Here is a 13,036-nt window from a genome sequence, read left to right as displayed (position 1 = left end):
AGGTTTATCAGAAGAGAGAACCATCAGGCTACTGATCATACCATGTTATGGGCACTAAGATTTGAAGCTAATCAGAGGCATAACTTGAAGCTCCTGGGCCCCAATGCAAAACCTGGAACGGGGCCCCCAACTATAATGTTTTATTCATTGTACTGGGCTCCCTATATGGAGAAGAGAGGCCTTATGGGCCCCTAAGGCTCCTGGGCCCGGGTGCAACTGCATCCCCTGCTCCCTCTATAGTTACGCCCCTGAGGCTAATTCTCTCCAAATATCTAACAGACAGCGGTTCTCATACTATACTGAGTGTGAGAAATATGATGCCCACTATAGATTGGCCGATTATCAAGTGATTTATTAAAGGAGATGTCCCGAGGCAGCAAGTGGGTCTATACACTTCTGTATGGCCATAATAATGCACTTTGTAATATACATTGTGCATTAATTATGAGCCATACAGAAGTTATAAAAAGTTTTTTACTTACCTGCTCCGTTGCTAGCGTCCTGGTCTCCATGGAGCCGACTAATTTTTGGCCTCCGATGGCCAAATTAGCCGCGCTTGCGCAGTCCGGGTCTTCTGCTGTTCTCTATGGGGCTCCGTGTAGCTCCGTGTAGCTCCGCCCCGTCACGTGCCGATTCCAGCCAATCAGGAGGCTGGAATCGGCAGTGGACCGCACAGAAGAGCTGCGGTCCACGAAGATAGAGGATCCCGGCGGCCATCTTCAGCGGTAAGTATTGAAGTCACCGGACCGCCGGGATTCAGGTAAGCGCTGTGCGGGTGGTTTTTTTAACCCCTGCATCGGGGTTGTCTCGCGCCGAACGGGGGGGGGGTTTAAAAAAAAAAAAAACCCGTTTCGGCGCGGGACATCTCCTTTAACTATACCAATCACAGTCGAATACCATGCGTTCTATCCAGTGTATGGACCGCTGATTACTGCTGACGTAGGATTAGTGATTGCCATTGGAAGGTCCATGATGCGTAACGTATTGACTTGTGAAACCATCTGATCACTGTGCCTCGGCGTCAGGAGTCGGACTGCAGCCTAATATATGAGGCAATCAGCGGCTCTCCTTTTGTTCACCTGTCGCTACTAACCTCACCAGTTATTAGTGATCAGAGGGATAGTACTGCGGTCTAACGGATTCTATACGACTAGCAGTATCGCCTCTATACTAAGATCTATAGATAGAACAGTGCGATAACACGGATCAACCGAGATCCATTACAAACAGTGGAGCGTAATAAATATATTAAGACAGATTAGTGGTATTACCTCCACTTATATTGTAAGGTGGTCTGCGGACGCGCCATTGTTTAATTTTAAATAAAGGTTATATTTTAATTTTATTGGTCCTTTCGGTGATGATCCTTCTAGTTAAAGGGTGTTACTGTCGCGGTGACATTCATCCCTTTAATGCGGCCCAATTTTATTTATTTTTTATTCTTCATTTTTCTTCACTTTCAAACCAAAATCATAACTTTTTCCGTGGACGTTTGTCGGCTTTTTTGCTGGATGAGTTTTAACTTTCAATAGCTCTACGTAATGTAACAATGTATTCGCCGCCTTGGAGGGGGAGGGGCGGGGTTAAGGCAATGATACAAAATGGTCAATATATATATATACACACACACACACTTATATACATTTTCTTTTGGTGCGCTACTTTTAACCCCAGAAGGACCAAGCGCTGTAAGTTTACGGTACTTGGTCCTTGGCTTTAATCCCAGCCAATAGCAAAAGTACGCGCAAGATTAAAGCCTCTGCTGCTGCAATCAAGCAGGTGGAGCAGTCAGCTGTTGATCACAGCCGAGACCCCGAAGGAGAAGGGAGAAGCGATTTATTTTCCAAGTACATAGCACTTAATGAGCGATATGTACTAAGCTTACATATCTAAGATATGATTCTAAGAAGTGAAAGTGGAAGGGTTACTTCCACTACGTGACCCGGCGATCACATGACCACCCAGAGCCCCCTGGCACAGCAGAGCTACAGGGTCCTAGCAGATCAGCTCTGCCAGTGACTATTGTCACTGCAGGGGATGTTTTCCCTGTAACTGGGGAAGCCCCAGCTACAATGGGGAAGTGTAAAAAAACAAAAAAAAAAAAACATGAAAGACCCTGGAGGTCTTATATGACAACATGGGGTCATAGATGGTACAAAAAAGTCTCACAAATAAGTAAAAAATTACTCAATAAAATAAAAATATATGCATAAAAAAGTGACCCAAAGCCGAGGTCAACCAATGCTGTCGGTTTTTGTTTTTTTTACCCTTTTAGCCCCAATAATACTAAAAAAACGAAAAAAGTCAGTGAAAAATATATTTAAAAAATAGCCCCATATGTCACGGGGAAAAAACGCAGCAAAAATCATTTTGAGCAGTAGAGCCGCCACAGGGGTAAAATCCCTAAAAAGTGCCTGGTACTTTAGGTACAAAACAGCCTGGACACTAAGGGGTTAAAAAATAAAATGCCTTTGAAAAAACATTTTCTGTGACCACGATAACATTTTAAAAGCTTTTCCTCCTCCATTCTTGCGGGGCGCGGGCCGTCCTGCGGGTCCTAGCGGTACTATTGTATCGAGAATGGGCGGCCAAAAAAAATTAAAAAGCGCAATCCAGTCGCGTGTTTGACGTTCACCATGCGGGATAAATAACTGGTCACTGTGATAGATCGGACGTTTACGGGGGCAGCGATAATTCATATGGGGTCGGGCTTATTTTGGTCATTGTTTTTTTTACTATAAATATGGGAAAAAGGAAAACTTGACATTTTTATTACCTTATTTTTATTTTATGGCAAAACTTTTTTTTACGTTGCTTCCATTAGGGGCCTTGAACCTACCCCAGCAATCCTGATACCACACGCTGACAGGCAGTCAATCAAGACACCCGCAATACAAGCTCATCAGACCCCCACCAACACCAGTCGGGGCATTTAAAGGATTTGTCAGCTGGCACCCGCCATGTATGCAGCGGGATAGGATTGCGATCCGACTCCATGCAAACTCTGCGCATTCAGTACATAAATGTACGCCTCGGGGTGTGAAGGGGTTAAAGAGGCTTGGGCAAAAAAAAAAAAAAACACCCAACACTAGCATAAAAGTCTGGGGGGTGTCTCATCACCAAGAACAGGGGTTCCCCCGACCGTTGTTGCACCCACAGTGAGGAGGTGGTTGCATGGAGCGTTGGTCGCACATGGCCAGCACACAGGTAGGTGGCGCTTGCACTCTACTATTTCAATCAGCCCCATTGAAAATAAATGGAGCTGTGCCGAACACGTGTGACCACCGCGCCATTCAACATCCTCATAGAGGTCGGGTGACATGGGACTTCTCAGGATCGGTGGGGGTCTCGGCGACAAGACCACCACTGACCAGATTTTTATGGCCTAAACCTGTGGATAGATAAGTCATTCTTCGTGAAACCTCCTTAACCCTTTCGAAGCCAAAGTTTGACATGTTAAGACATTATGATTTAAGGCTGTACAGCTCCGATGTTGGAAGACGTCCGTCGGGGTTCTCTTACTGTATATTGCCAGCCTCTCTGCTGTCGGAGCCTATCCAACGTGTCACCTCATGCAGTACTGGCTTTAGCCAGCAGATAGCGCCATTGTATAACAGCAGAAAAAGAGTAAGCCCCCTAGGAAAACCAGGATACCAATTGGATTGGAAAGGGTTAAAGGGACCATCTGGACAAACAAAGATGGCCACCCCACTTTTCTGACTGCCTGGCACTTCCTGTGCATAGGATCATCGTTGGTCTAAGGCCTCTGACACACTAGAGTTTTTTTTTTCCAGTTTTAGAAAAACATGGCCGCTTTCTTCCAAAAACAGCGCCACTCTTGTCCATAAGGTTGTGTGCGGCATTGCATCTTGGCCCAACTGAAGTGCAGGCCAGTGCGAGCAGCATGTAGACTACTGAGGCATACTCTACAGTATGCATCTGGTATTCTGAGGAGCCGTGCCGCCATCTTTGTTTGTCCAGGCCGGAAGGTCGCTTTAAGTGTCACGTTGGCTCCCATAATGCACTGCTCTCATAGCAGCATAATTGTGATTGTAGCCGTGGGTGTGGCCAGAGTGCAGGGTACGTCCGTAATAATGTCACATGGGTTCACAAAGATGTTACGTTATTTAGAGGATGCCCTTGAGGTACATTTACACGGAACGGAGGCGCGATGGAATTTCCCTGGCAAAATCTGCAGCCTTTGCGCTGGGTGTGAACGTACCCCCTCGCCCGGGCGCACGGGCGGGAGTCCGCAGGCGTCTTTAAACCTGAGACTAAGCAGCAAAGTGGATGAGATATTGCAAAAGTCTCGTTCACACGCTGCCAACAAGCTGCGCGGAAACCGACATGCGGAGCGGAATTCAAATCTGAAACATGTCAATTTTGGCGCAGTTTCTGCCGCGGGCTCTCTCCTCTATGGGGAGAGATTTCCGCAGCGGAAAACAGACTGAAAAGGCGCTTAAAATCTCGTGGAATTTCCATGCGGCCAGGCCGCAAGATTTCCCTCCCGTGGAAACGCAGCCTTAAAGGGATTCCTCGCTTTTATGTAAATTAAGCTTAGAGCGGTTGTGTAGAAAAACACAGCGCCACCCCTGTGTATGGGTTGTGTGCGGTATTGCAGCTGTATTGGAGTGACTGAGCTGTAATACTGGAGACCTCCTGTGGGTGGACCTGGTCCTGTTCTTGGAGTGAAGCAGCCATGTAGATCCAATCCTGCTCAACCTCCTTGGAGTGACCCTCGGGGGCCGGGAGAGACAAACATGGCGGCTCCGCTTCTCTGACTCCCTGCTGCACTCTGTGTATTAGTATATGCTGCGATTGCTCAGTGCTGCCCCCATGAGCGCCGGCCGGTCAGCAGCGTGTGGCGTCTTAAACAGTATTTACCTGGACGAACGTATAAAAATTCTGACGGATATTGCGCTTGCAAGCATGCGATTTTTCTGCGAATTATGTGTTTTGCGCAAACATTTAGCGCCGCTGTACATGTTGGTTTGATGTCGCATCATACTTGCACGTGGCTTACGAGCGCGATTCGGTTTTTGCCTCCCATCGGAAACAATGGGCGATATCGCCCCAAAGCAGGACCTGCTGCACTAATTCCGTCTCGCCCCACGAGAAAGCTCGCACATGTAAGTAGTCCCACTGCGCACAACGTGTTCTCTCTCCGTGCGTCTCACAATGCACAAAACGCGCTCTCTTCTCTCACCCGTGTGACTGTACCTTTAAATGGATCGTCCAGTCCTGGACAAACAATGATGGTCGCTCCGCTTCTCTGACTTACCGGTCGTAGTATCTGTCATTACTCTAAGACGCTACACGCTGCTTTGTATGACTCTCGCTGCCCACATGACCTCCTCTGACCAATCACAGCAGCATGTAGTGTCTTAGACCAATGCAAACTAACATACAGCAATGAGCGGAGAGCAGCGGCGCCGCCGCCATCTCAGGACCAGAAGGTCACTTTACATCCAGAGGGTGAAAACCTTAAACAAGGTTTTCCATTCTCTGACAGCAAGCAGAGATCTAGAACATGGTGAAGAAGTGAAACGATAAAACTGCCCATGTAGATCCGGCCTCAGAGCAGCGATGTATGAATCCACCGCGGGGCTTATTCACTATTCAAAATACAACCGTTTTCTAGGGCAAATTATGCCATAAAACTCTTCGTGCTCGCGCCACATTTATCATGTTTATTGACACTTTTGGACTGTGTTTTCGACTTGTCCGAAAAGGGGTGTGGCCTAAGACCTCCCGCACGCGGATGTTTTTTCAGCGCAGCGCTAAATGCTGTCATCGGCTCCCGTTTTTAATGGAACCTCTCAGACCGCAGCCCGATCGCGGCACTGACTCAGCGCTGCAATTTTCTAGCAGAATCTGTTCTATTTTTGGGCGATTTTGGCACTGAATGATACAATTGTCGCAATAGTCCGTCTGCCAGTATTTGTAAATAAGCCCCCTTGAGCGCCAGGTAGTCACAGAAGTGGTGCGGCCATCTTGGTTTGTCCAGGATCGGAGAGTCACTTTCAGGCCCAATGCACACAGCTGTATTTGCACTGCGGGATCAGGAGCAAGCGTTCGCCTTCGGATCCCGCAGCGAATACTGCCCCCAGACATGCCATGCAAAACGCTTTTCCATGCCTATGCGCAGAAATCAACTGCGATTTTCAGCTTGCGGGGGGAAAATCGCAGCATGTCGTGTTCTAGTGCAAGCCTCGCACTGACTGCTTCCATTGCAGTCAATGGCAGCCGTCCACCCAGCGGCGATTTGCCACGGATCTGCGTTATTGCTAGCGCGTCATTCTCTGCACGGCACATGTGGGGTGGCATGCCAGCCGGCACATCCACAGCACAGAGAAGAAGACAATTGACAGGTACACGGGGGTCACCGCCGTCTGATTCCGCTGCAAGATCTCGCAGTTTGAATCCGACCAGGCCGTGGGCATTCGGCCTAGAGGGCAGCTTAGTCCTTAATAAAACAGTATGCAGGGAGCTCCCCCTAGTGGAGACTTTATATATTTCAAATTTTATAATGTACCTCTATGCAGTGAGCTCCCTCTAGTGGTGGCTGAAGGCAGCCAGAGTGTTATATGATATAACTATGTCTGTGCAGGGGATTTGGAGCAATGTATCAGAAAAACAGACCTTGGAACGATCTTAAAATACATTCAGAAATTCATCCATGCAGAATTGTGAACGGAAAAAATGGTGTCCAAAGAAAATCCAACGGGGCGGAGTTACCACTAGTGTCTAATAGAGGGTGCAAGCGTAGACCGTGCTAAAGTGCACCAGATTTACCAGAATGAGACTGCTGGACGACACATTTGGCGCATGTTTAGCTGAATTGTCCAACAGATTTAGTACCAAAATTTGGGAGCGTTTTAGCAGGAAAGGTGGCATTTAGGCGTCGGCATTTCCCATGAAGCCACACCCCCGATCAGAAAACTGTATTCTATGCATTGGATGAGATTTATCTGTAGGTCAATTTTAGACACTTTTTGCACCATTTTCAATAGTAAATCTGCCCCAATATCCGTTTTTTTCTGGAAGATCTCTGCTTGCTGTCAAAGACTGTAAACCTGTGCAGACCTGGTACTTCTCACATCTGAAGGTGTGTTACAAGTCTGCAGACATCACCAGCACAAATCCCTCCACTACAGAAGAGGTGTGAATCCTAAAGATGTGACTTACCTCTATTGCCACAACTTACCTCCCCCAACCCATCGCAGAAGTCGCCAATCATTTAGCCCTTTTTTGAGGATTTTCATCTCAACTTTTCAAAAGCCATATATATATTTTTTTTTTATTTTTTCATCAACATGGCCGTTGGAGGGCTTGTTTTTTGCGTGGCGAGCTGGAGCTTTTTTGCCATTTTTTTTACAGCGGTAGGCCACCTTTAAACTGGCGAGAAAATCTTGCACAAATATGAACTCCATTCATGGGTCACACACACGAGCGACGTGATGCAGGAAACCAACAGCGTCATATTCTATCGTGCTGCGTGCTCGCGCATCGCACCGCCCATTGTCCTGAATAGGTCCGCACCACATGCTAGGCGCACACGATGCGTGGTTTCCCATGGAGAATAATAGGAGGATCGCTTCTTCTCGGACTTTTTGCCATAAAACCGCCTCGCATCCACCGGCAATTCATATGATGGCGAGCGCAAAATCGAGCAGTGAATCGTGGCCCAGTATTGCGCCCACCAGTGTGAAGTTCGCCTTAATCATGTAGCATAAATGACGGTATATTTTTTCTGCAGGTTGGTGCGATTATGATACCAAAATATCTATTTTTTGTGTTTTTTACTTTTGCACGCTATTTGCCTCATTTTAAAAAAAAAGTTTGCATCGCGGCATTTAATGTCCCAGAACATTCCATCGCCGCCGTTCTGTGAGGTCTTGTTTTTGGGTGATGACCTGTCATTTCTATGGGTACCATGTAGCGGCACATGTGGCTTTTTTACCAATTTTATTGCTTTTCTTTGAGGGAAGGCAACATGAACAAAAAAAACATATTGGCTCCATTTTTTATAGTGTTCGCCTGTGACAAAGCGTTCCGTATATCGGACAGATCTCTTACGGATGCTGCGCTGCCAAACATGTTTAGATTTTTTAAACAACGTGGGAAAAGTGTGCAAAAAGGTTGAAGTTTTTTTTACATTCATGTCCCTGTAGGGGATTTGTACGTGCGATGCTATGATCACTCTGATAATAAACTGCACTACTTCAGTACTGCAATGCATTATCACAGGCCAGAGCTGACCCGGATGCTATTGTCTGATGTCCTATTGCAATGGCAACCCATAAGCCCTTCCTGATTACAAGCTAGAGGGCTGATGATGTCCTTAAGGGGGCGCCAATCCTCTGAGAACTCTAGGATTTAACAGTAGGGCTCGATATTTTCACTGATCCCAGCTGTTGCAGAAGGTACCTGGCTGTCGATCACAGCCCGATCTTGCTGCACATGCGCAGGGCTCAGCTTCTGAGGCTGCTCCATCTGTAGGATGTTCACAGGAACCTCTTCTCACCAAGGAGTAAGTAGCCCACTTACCTGTCTGCAGCCAGCGGTAGTCGGAACTTGGAATGTCCGTTTACCAAAAATACTTTAACTCACTGACAGCAAGAAGAAATGCTGACATTTTATTATAGGGTGGAGCGTAGTTTGGAGATCTTCCAGTGCCCCCCCACCTTCTTAGTTGCACCCCTATTTAATTTAGGGGGTCACTTAGCGGGCAGAGTGTTGGCTGCAGTCTGTCTAATCCGCGTTACATAAGCAGTGCTCATAATTATCCCAATATCCTCAGTCCGCTGGATAATGGTTAATCGGAAGTGTCAGCTGCCGCCTCGTGTTAGAGCAGAGCATCACCTCGCCCCTCACACCCGCCACACCTGAGAATGCGGGGCAAGACGAGACCTCCACAGCTGCTGTTTACAGCAAAGCAGCCGCCATGATTAATGAGGTGAATGGAGGTGATGTGACCGGCGGCTCCCAGGGACGTCGCTGCTCTCGCCGCGTCCCTGATGTGCTGCTGCGCTTAGTCTTCAGCGGTGGGAAGTGTTGGGGTGCATTCACATGGGCTGACAGTAAGCATCAGATCGCAAACGGACATCCGACCCGTATGGGAGAGCTCACATCTGCATGTAGTATTTTTCGTGACAGTATTGTTCGTCTTACAATGCGCAAAACTCACGCAATTTTCTCGCCCGTGTGAATGCACCCTTAAAGCGACCGTCCAGTGCTGGAAAAAGAAAGATGGCCTCTCCGCTTCTCCAACTACCTGTTGTATTACTATGTATCATTAGTATAAGACTCTACACCTGCTGTCATTGACCAGCGCCGGACGGTCAGCATACATGGCGTCTGCGACTACCAACGCATGCCATACACCATGTACATCAGGTAGTCAGAGAAGCGGCGCCGCCATCCCTGCTTCTCCCGACCCCGGAGGGATGCTTTTGGTCTGTTCAGGTTTTCACTCTCAGGATAGAAACAAGATGTTTCCATTCTCTGACAGCAAGCAGAGATGTAGAAAATAGAGGAGAATTAAAACAAAGTGTCTCTTAGTAAATTTGCAGAACTTTTCATTATAGGGTAAAATTCCTTTCATCCGGTTCTGAGAGGTTCTGGATCGGCCAATGTTCTGGATTATCGGAAGGACAGGTAACAGTATAATAACATCTGTCCGAGAAAACGGGATGGAAATAAAGAGCATTAAGTGGTTTTATTAATCCGTGCGAACGGATGATCCGCCAAGTAAAATAAATCTCGCCGCGTTCTCTTGTGTTGCTATTTTCACCCATTCGAGTCGATGGCGGTGATTTTAAAAAAACCCTCAGATTGTGGCAACTTGATGCGATTGTGATCTGTTTTTAGTGCGTGTAACTATGGTAACCAAAAAATGTGCCTAACCCATAATTACACCGTTTGGCCCATCATGCAACTTACATAAAAATTGGATGAAAATTACACGAAAAATCACCAAAAAAAATCTGGTGCGACTATAAAGCCGGTCAGTTTGCTGCGTGCTCTGGATGATCAGATGCCAGATTAACGGTATGTAATGAAGACACCTGGGGGAGGTCACAGCCCCCCACATCCAGCGACGCTTCTGCTGCCCCTCGCAGCGCAGGTAACATCAGCGATCCGGACCGCTGTACATGATGGCGGCAGCGGCTGGTATGAAGGTTACACGGGCAGGATGGGGACTTGGGTTTCGGCCAACGCTGTTGCAATCTGCTGACACGTCTGTGACCCTTTCAGGTGAAGTCAGATGACAGCGGCGGCAAGCAAACAGCACCGCGGCCTTGACTTGGTACAAAGTGGCGAACACGACCCAACGGGTCACCCCTGACTGCAATATGGGGTGGGGACATGTAACATGTAGAAACCTCCCCCATACGACTACTAGATTTCCTGTCCCTCGTCCCATTGAAGAATACTACAGTCAACTTCTTCTCAGCCTGACAAGGCTGATTCCAGGGAGCAATAGCTTGTAGTCATTTGCGCAACCTTCAGCCTATTACCATTTTAGAATGGCTGATAAAAGGAAGCAATAGATTACATATGCCTATCTTAAAGTCGGCCTATACCCAGCCTCAGATGGTTGATAACGGGGAGCACTAGTTGGTGTTTAAAGGTAAAGTGCAGTTCTAAAAGACACCACTAGAGGGAGCATATAATCTGGGATCAGGTGTTTGGGCCGCTGTGTTCAGGCTGTTTGGGGTTTCTTGGATTTGGGGTGACTTTGTGCGCAACGTTTTTTTCCCTCCGTTGTAGCGTAAAAAAAAATGACAAATCCGTAATGAGTCACCGAGAAGCAGCGCCAGAGGAGACCGCGCTCATATCCTCAGCGCTGCTCCACTAATCAGATTTGGACCACTATAGAACCCTACTGTGCCCATATACATTCAGTGGGACCCCGGGTGGTCCAGGTGCGGCAGAGATGCTAAAATGTGGCAATGCTGCGTCCGTCTGTACATGACCTCAAGGGGTGCGCTCCATATGCAGGGCCTCTTGCGCGCACAATGATGGTGGTTGTTGTCCGGCATTGTTGCGGGCACCGTGACGTAGGGACTGCATACGGTTTTTGGATTCTGGTTCCTGTTGACCCCCATCACCTGCTTATTTCCCAATTCTTGATGGGTTACGAAACCTCCTGGCACGCCGCCGCGCACTGTTTGATCTGCATCACGTTATCAGCCACATCAATACTTTGTACTTTTTTCTAAATCCCCCATCACATGGTCGCACCTCGCTGGGAGGTCAGAGGTCGTGTCATTAACCGAGGGAAGAAATAAGATGAGACAGCGGGGAAGAAGCAGCAGGAAAGGGATCCGCGAGCTGCAGCTGATCCAGGCAATCCTCTGGGTTCCTGACTGATACATTGTAGCAAACTCTCAGGACAACAGAGACAGATGTGCTGCTGATGTCACAGAGGATTGTGGGGACTGGATACATTGTAACAAATCCTCAACTACCACTTTTATGGGGGGTCTGTGGAGAACACGCAGCTATGGGGGATGTGGGGACATGTGATGACACACTGTTATGGGGGTCTGCAGAGGACACTTATTAGGAGAACGGAAGATGGCGCACTGTTATGGGGGGTCTGTTGACACAATGGGTGGGATCTGGGGATGATGTTCTGATATGGGGGGTGTTCTGTGGAGGACAGACTTATGGGGGGGTCTGCAGAGGACAGTTATAAGGGGGGTCTGTAGAGGACACGTGTGTGTGTGGGGGATCTGCATAGGGCACACTTATGGTGGTTCTGTTGATGACACACTGTTATTGGGGGTCTTAAGAGGATACACTGTTATGGGTGATCTGTGGATGATGCACTGTTATGGGGAGGATCTGCAGAGCACACAGTTATGGGAGGTCTGTTGATAACACGGTTTTGGGGGGAGGTCTGCAGAGAACACACTTATGGGGGGGGGGGCTGTTGACACACTGTTGTTGGGGATCTGGGCTTTGAACTAGTATGGGGGGGGGGGTGTCTGTTGATGACATAGAGGGGTCTGCAGGGGACACATTTATGAGGGATCCATGGAGGACACACTGCTATGGGGGTCTGTTGATGACATATTTATGAGGGATCTGGGGAGATCACACTGTTATGGGGGATCTGTGGATGGACTTGTGTGTTACATCACTGATACAATGTAGCAGGCTGATGAAGGCTTCCAGGCTGCACATCCTTGGTATGATGAAGACTATTTCTAGAAGTCTCCTGCGCTGGGGGATGAGAGATTCCCAGGTGACCCATCATTACTGGAGCAGCAGTGCTGTAAGCAGGGGGTGAGGCAGGTACTGGGCACATGACGTCACATCCACACCCCCTGCCCTCCCCTGCCTGCCTGTATGTAAGGCTCCGGAGGAGGCAGGAGGCAGCGGCACTGGATCCAGCAGCAGCACTGTGAGTACCCTCCTGATGCCCCTCTGCACCCTGCCTGATGCCCCTCTTCTCCCTGCCCTCCTATAGCTCTACATGTCTATGATATAACTGCCTCTCTGCCACAGGATGGGGTAGCAAGCAAATCAGGTGCATCACCCAGAGTCTGGCATTTCAGCATCTAGGTGCATGCTGTAGGTTTTGGTCAACCTGTTGCTCTTCAGCTGTTGTAGAACTACTACTCTCATTATACTCACCCACCACTGCCCTCCTCTGTCATGCCCTAGGCGCTGGGCGCTATGCATGCTGTTCTATCTGTACATGTAGGAAGAGCTTACAGAATCTTGTATTAGGGAACTTGTCGCTCTGGAAGGGGTTCTGCTAGATCCAGGAATTGCTACTTAAGCCGTTGGCTTGTATTGTGCTCAGTGGCTCTTCACACATCGTATTGTGTCCGTACAAGAGTTGCTCTAGAAGGCGGCTCCTGGGATTTAAAGGGTCCTTACAGCCAACAGTCATTCTTGTTTGTGTTCAGGAAGATTCCGGGTAAGAAACCGAATTAAACGTTTTATTTTTTCCCCATTGATGTTCAGTTTGCTTCTGTTCTGTTACTTAATGAAATGGAAGTGAATGGGAAGCGAT

At 48.0% G+C, this 13,036-nt stretch overlaps 1 protein-coding gene across 1 annotated transcript in view; it reads left to right on the top strand.

The window, feature by feature from the left end:
- Positions 1-12,359: 12,359 nt before the first annotated feature.
- The window catches only part of ASS1 (argininosuccinate synthase 1), a 72,834-nt gene continuing 72,157 nt past the window's right edge, over positions 12,360-13,036 (top strand). The window contains exon 1 of the mRNA XM_066579737.1: positions 12,360-12,418. The gene's annotated coding sequence lies outside the window, so the exon portion shown is untranslated. The remainder of the gene's footprint in view (positions 12,419-13,036) is intronic.

The sequence above is a fragment of the Eleutherodactylus coqui genome, chromosome 10 (assembly GCF_035609145.1).
Source record: "Eleutherodactylus coqui strain aEleCoq1 chromosome 10, aEleCoq1.hap1, whole genome shotgun sequence".
Taxonomy (NCBI): domain Eukaryota; kingdom Metazoa; phylum Chordata; class Amphibia; order Anura; family Eleutherodactylidae; genus Eleutherodactylus; species Eleutherodactylus coqui.
Note: the sequence above shows the minus strand (reverse complement) of the source record. Positions and strands in the feature narration are given on the sequence as shown.